The 7,221-nt window shown below is 35.5% G+C and overlaps 1 pseudogene across 1 annotated transcript; it reads left to right on the plus strand.

Moving 5' to 3' along the window:
- The first annotated feature begins 342 nt into the window (after positions 1–342).
- LOC309824872 (olfactory receptor 6K6-like) lies at positions 343–1,159 on the plus strand (annotated as a pseudogene). Its single transcript has one exon. The product of its transcript is annotated as an olfactory receptor 6K6-like (transcript).
- The last annotated feature ends 6,062 nt before the right edge of the window (positions 1,160–7,221 follow it).

Below are 7,221 nucleotides of genomic sequence, written 5' to 3' on the forward strand. Positions count from 1 at the left end.
TGCTAAATATAAAATTGTGTTCTTGGGTAACAGAGGCAATTGCCTATATAAGCTGAATCTTATGGTGTGGCTAGCTTGGAGAAATACAGCAATATATGCATTTGGAATATTGGTTCTTTTTAAGTGATCCTTCTCATTCGACCATATTACACAGCACATGGGACATAGTAAGCTCTGACCAAATACTTGAATGAACAAATAAAAATATAATAAATGAATGAATTGATTATCCAATTACTACTTCCTTTTTTCTATTTTTTTTCCTGCCCCACATTGAGAAGATTTTAAGTAAAAATCAGACAGCAGTGATTGAATTCATATTCACTGGATTTTTTTTTTCATTTGCAGGAAGATGAACTCTTATTTTTATCTCTTGCTCCTAATTTACCTGTTCATCATCACTGGCACTCTTATGGTCTTCTTTTTCATCAAACTGGATTCCCACCTCCACACTCCTATGTATTTCCTCATCAGTGTCCTGTCCTTCCTGGAGATCTGGTATACTACAAGCATCATCCACAAGATACTCTCCAATCAAGTCAGTGAGCAGAAGACCATTTATCTGACTAACTGCCTCCTGAATATGTATTTATTTTACTCTCTTGTCATTTCTGAGATTTACAAGCTCACCACCACGGCTAAGGACAGATACCTGGCCATCTTCAACCCCTTTTATTACCCCACAATCATAACACCTCAGCCCTACACTCAGCTGACTGTAGGCTGTTGCTTCTGTGGCTTCCTCATGTCACTTCCTGAGATTGCTTGAATATCTACACTATTATTTTGTGGTCCAAATCAAATTCAAAATATCTTTTGCAACTTTGATCTCATCCTGAATCTGACATGCATGAACACTGATAGATTATTTTAATCAAGGTTGTAGAAATTGTACATGCTGTGGAGATCATCACGGCTATACTGCTTGTAGTTTTGGGTTATGTTTGTATCATTGCAGTAATCTTACATTATCTGCTCTGTTGGCTGAAACCAAAGGCCTTTTCTACATATGCTTCCCACCTTGCTATTTTCTTGATATTTTTTTGGAAATGTAGCCTTTATATCCCTGTGCTTCTCTACTAAGGATTCTTTTTCCTGGGGCATAGCTATTAGCCCACTCTTTGCAGTGTTATGGCCATCCTTTAACTCAATTATCTAGTCTAAGGAGTAAAGAGATCAAGGAAGCAATAAAAGTGCACACATGCCGATCTACTATCAAATAAGACAAAAGACATACCCATTAACAAAGTATATTTATGCCAGTATCTGTATTTATGTTTTCAGTGTGTTGCTGTTGTGTTTATTTTTTCTGTGCATTGACTCTAAGTGGGACATTTATCCATCCAATCTCTGTTCACTTAGGAAATGTCCTCAGAGGTTGATTAATCATAGAATACAAAGAAAATGGGGGTGAAGACTCACACAGTCCCGTCGTTTATTCTTTGAATCCAGAAGGACTCATAAAATTCTACCTCTGTCCTGACACTGTTACAGCAAAAATAGAAATGAGACTTTTCTGATAAACAAGGAAAATAAGGAAACAATGAACAGGCTGGGGAAACAACATAAACAGGCCTGAAAGAATTAAGCAATCTTGGTTATTCTTTAGCTGTTACTACTAACAAACACTTGTAGCTAGACTTGTCCTTCACAAAACTGATTATTCTCTGACTCCATATGAATTACCCTTTGCACTTGGCATTTCTTCTTCCCTTACAATTCTCTTGTAGCACTCTTCATTTCAGAAAGAAAGTCACAACCCATAACTTCAACGACAACAGAGCAGGTTGCTGAGCTGCCTGATGCCAGCTTTGGCCATGAATTTGCAGAAGAAAAGAAATGCAAGACCTTCACTACTTTGATCCTTATCACCTACCCCAGACCATGAGCCCCACATATAAAATCTTTTCCAATTCTTCAAGGAGGGGGGCACAGTTCTTGAGGCGTTAGCCTACTGTGTCTTCCCTTTGTCTGGCAAAGAAAATAAAAAGCGGCATTGGTGCACAGGGAGCCAGATTTGGCAAAATATCTCCTGCTATAGTTAGCTGAAACAAGAAAGAAACATTCTTTGTTTTGTGTTTCTGTAACACGTTTCTTGAGCTTCTACTTAGTATGGTTTTTATTCTATCCTGTGTCATGGTTTGCATGCCTTCTGTGAGCCCTCTAGTTTGTGAACTCTTTGAAAGTAGGTATCTTATTTTGTTCATCTCTATATTCCCCATGCCTGTTAGAATTCTTTGCCCAGAGAAATGCTCAATAATGCTTCACTAAAAGAGTAAATAAACAGAGGCATTCTTTGTCTCCTGACAAAATTATAATTTATAAAAAAGTTATGTTATAGAAAACTCAGGCTATTCACACATTCAACAGAGGATGGCAGGGGGGCCAGCGATAATGAATAAAGATAAGATACATAGTGTATTTACACTTAGAGTAATTTTTAATAGTTAAATGAAGAAATGTCACAGATAATCCACTTAAATTTCAATGACTGGCCTTTATTTACATGTTTAATAGGATTTTATTGATATCTTGGGAATCTAATCCCTTAAATATAAGAATTAAACTTCATAGTTTAGTCATGGTTATAAAGGAAATAATGTTTAGTCCTGGCTCCTACTTTCCTTTATTCTAATAAGAAATAATTTTTTTGGTTGTGCTCTTTCTTCCCTGAGTAGGACCATGTCACCAAAAATGCCATTTTTATAAAGTTTGTAAAGATTTAAGTTTATGTGGTTTCCTTAAGGGTTGCTGTACTCAGAGATAATTATTACTGGATGGAAACATTCAGCAATTTTACATAAGATTTTCTAATGATACATTGCAAATCATTCTTTAAAAGATAAGCACTCCAGATTTCTGATTCAGAACAAAATAGATGACTTGAAGTAAATGAAATATATGTGCTTGGCATTATTCATAACAATAAAAATTCTTTTTTGTGTATAGTTAAATAAAGTGCTTTTTAATCAACCATCTAAATTAAGTCATATAAAAATTCTCTGGAATAAGTAGCCTTGTCATTACTATTCCCATTATAAACTTAATAAAATTTAAGCAAATTTCCAATATTCATCTGATTATAAAATGGTAGAATTGAGTCTTCAGATTAGATGGTTTCCGTTTCAAATCCAGTGCACTTTCCATTATCCCAATGTCTTTTTCAATTATAATTACATAGTTTGTTGTTAAAGGAGACATCATGGGTTTTGTTTTTTCGTATTCAATGCAGTAATACCAAATAAATAAAACAGAAAAATAATAAAATAAGTAAGGGAGAGTGAGAGAAGATAATGGTAAGGGAAAAAAAAAGAGTTTTATTTTTTATTATAGGATTGTAAACTTTAATTATGTAATTTTCCTTATAGAGTTAAGGGACAAATAACTTCAGAGGACCCGGAAAGATAAGAGTTAAAGTGGATACAGTTCACTGCAAAAAGGTCTTTCTGTTTTTCTGAATGACAATATTTAATATTTTAACCCATTTAGGAGACAACCATTTGAGACCTTTTTTTTTTTTTTTTTTTTTTGCGGTACGCGGGCCCCTCACCGATGCGGCCTCTCCCGCCGCGGAGCACAGGCTCTGGACGCGCAGGCCCAGCGGCCATGGCTCACGGGCCCAGTCGCTCCGTGGCATGTGGGATCTTTCTGGACCGGGGCACAAACCCGCGTCCCCTGCATTGGCAGGCGGACCCCCAACCACTGCGCCACCAGGGAAGCCCCATTTGAGACCTTTTAAAATGAGAACTAACTCTAGAGAAACAAAAATAAAATTTTAAAAATAAAATAATGATGACTTCTATTTCATGGGAAAACTTAGTTTTACGTTAAAGTTAACATATTTTTCCTTGTTGGTAAATGGGCCGAGAAAGTTGAACTCCAAAATATCCACAGCAAGCATATGAATTTTAGTGTTGCAAATTGGGGAGACTTTAGAATTTGGGCATATAAAGCATCTCTTGGAGTTTCTGAGTCCAGGAAAAGAAGATCTGATAACTGAGAAGAGACTCAGGCAAGCTGGGCAGTGCTGATAAAACTAGTGTGTGAAGTACAGTTCTGCCCAGAGCTGATAACCATGATCAAATAAAACAGCTCTCCAAATTACTCCCACCCTGTAAAACTGAATATAAGATTTCTCTTTAATGAAGCTATCTGTCATCAGCTCACGCTTTCCCTGTAACCTCTTAGCACTCGTTTATGTACATGGCTACATGCAATTTTAAAGATTATACATGATTCTAAATATCCACAGTGTCTCTCATACATTCTTTACCTGTGTCCCCTGTACTCAAGGTCTCCATGTCCTCAGAGCCAATAAACATTCTTGGAACACTATAATAGTGGCAAGAAGGTCAGAGGTCCAAGTGTTAAGCTACCAGGGTTTAAGAGTTTTTCATCATACCCTTCCATCAATCCCAAGGAGACACCCTGATACTTGTACTAATAATGGTAAACATGCTCAGAGACTGAATAAACTCTGTCAATCTAAAGGGAGTGAGAAGATAGGGTGGGACTGAATTTAAAGTCAGCAGCAGCCAGAGTGGCAGCCAGGGTGTTGGCACAGAAACTGTTAGCAGGAATCTCTCTTGGGTGCAAACTGAAAACTCAAAGAACACTTCTGTCTTGATGTATAAATTCTCTTCCTTGTCTCCTGTGCACTTTCACACTGATACCTGCTCTAATGACTATTGTTCTGGTCCACTTTTATTCTATTTCATGATGACCAATCCTGCTAATTGGGTCCGAATATTTCTTTGGTTACAATGCTATCACATGGTTGACACTCTTGGTGAGAAGATCCTGGAATAAGTCAACCAGAAATATTGGTGGACTAAGAGAAGATCGACTAAAACAGATGAGGGGCATGATGGTCACACTCACATGGATTTTATCCTTTGTTTAAATAATTACAAACCAAACAACCATGGGATGAGACTACCTCTCAGAGACTACTTTTGTTTTCTCATATAAAAATGAGGTTGATAATATCTGCTTCACAGAAACTTCTAAAGAGTAGAAATTAATGTAAATTAATCATGTCAATATATAAATAAGACACGGTAGATTCAAATTGATTCTTATCTCTTGGATAAAGATTAAAAATGTATTTCCTCCCTAACCAACTCCAGTCAGAGTTTCCCTGGTTCATGTGATATAATGCATTCTCTAAGACTTGTGTTCATGCCTTTAGCACCCAAATTTGATTTTAATATAAAGAAACTATGTGAAAAAGTAAATATTATACTTTCAAGAAGAGAATTTAAAGCTCTCTCAATTTCATTGGGTGAGATGATCCAGGAAGAAAAGAAACTAGAAATGTAGAACCTTGATCTACCCTAGTAGACCGTGAAAGCTAGATTATTCAAATTGGATTTGTATTGGAATGAAGTTTGGCATGGATAGACCCACTGTTTTTTAGGAGAGTCTGAAACCATCCCACTATTTTCTTTGGTTTGTTTCATTTTTGTAAAGTTGCCTTTACAACCTATATGTTTGGAGAAGGATTTCTGTTTCTTTTCTCTCCATTAAAAATAATACATAGATTAGGATGACTTTTATCCTACAGTTTAGAACTCTGTCCAATTTTCAAATATTTTATGACTTCATTAGTTTGTCAAATGAAGTATCCTAATTTTTGTTTCACAAAATACAAATAAAAAAGCATATATCTTACTTCCTTTGTTCTTTTTATTTAAATGATTAAGGGTAAGGCTAAATCAGACTTTTAAAAACCCAATCTGTGAGGCAAAGAGTAAAATTTTCTATTTTAACAAAGGTTCTACAGCAAAAAATAGGATGTATTGTTGCTTAAAGGCTGCTAAAAATCTGTAGTTGGGTTTTGATGGAGTCGTTGATTTGCATTTCCTAGAGATAGGTTAGAACAAGAACATATGTATGCCCTGAGTTCTTGTAATTCTTCACAGAGTGTGAAGAATGGGCATCCCAGAATTCCTTCCTGATTTACAATTTTCAGATATAAAATTTAAAACTAATCAAAGAAACAAAACACCATCATAACACTGACTCTATCTTACATCTATAACTGAGTTTTTTTCTAATTTTTCATCTAAAATTTTTGCTTTCATTTTTTATAAAGTCCGGTTGAGAAACTTTGAGAGCCATAGTCCCACAAGCCGCTGAGTCACCCAGCATCTGTGAAAGTTAGCATCTGCCTCAGCTGAATCTGTCTCCTGAAGATAATGTAGATTGTAGCTGGCGGGATTCTGGCCCAAGTGAAGGGCTGTTTTTTTTCTTTGTCTTGCCACATATGTAACGTTTCTCTCATCTCTATCTGAATTAGACTAGACAACTACATGTGAATTGTTTCTCTTTCTCTCCCTTTGTCTCTCTCTCTCTCTCTCTCTCTCTCTGTCTTTTGGATACATTTTATTTTGACAGGTTCTTGACCTTTAGGAAAAGCGTAACACTTTCCAAAGGAAACCGTGAGTACAGAATTCTTTACAGTACAATTTGTCACCAATATAACTAGGAAAGCTGTCTCCTTTGACTTTTCTGTACTATCTTTGACAGGATCAACAAGAATTGTTTCTTGATTCTTAAGAGGTAAAGAAGTTTAATTTTAACTCTTTTTATGAATGTCTCACTTTAAACAATGACCTTGAGCTTTCCAGTATACAGCACCAAAATCTAGCAATGACCTGTTTCTATGGGTTCACATGGAGAACAACCTAGTAACTTGGAGCAAAGTAACACACAGTAAAGGTTTGAGTCTCCATAGAAGGATTTAATTCTATAGCCAAACTTGTAAAGGCCATCCACAGAATAGCAATTATGTATAGCAGAAGGAGACTAAAATTTAAACTTTATATTGAATGTTTTCATTGTGGTAAGCTAGGAAAACTGTGCTTATATCCAGAAGAATGAAGATGGACCCTATGGAGATTTTACTGGATGTTGTCACAAATAGGTTGGATTCCACTATAGGAAAATAATATTTTATGTTGTTTGATAGCAATACAATGTTTTATATAGCAAAAGCCATTTACCAAGATGCTAATAATTTGAAATTTGTGATAATTAGGTTGCAAATGTGCCAAACTTTTGATTTGTAGTGTTTATAAATAAAGCAAATAAAAAGAGTAAACAATATATTAGCTATATTTTTATGTAAGAAGAATTCAACCTTTTCAAACTTTGGGGTATATCATTCATCAAGTTAATTGCAAGCCATTTTTATTTATTCATTAAACTAAGTTCATC

The sequence above is a fragment of the Grampus griseus genome (assembly GCF_964374135.1).
Source record: "Grampus griseus genome assembly, chromosome: 1".
NCBI classification, from domain to species: Eukaryota; Metazoa; Chordata; class Mammalia; order Artiodactyla; family Delphinidae; genus Grampus; species Grampus griseus.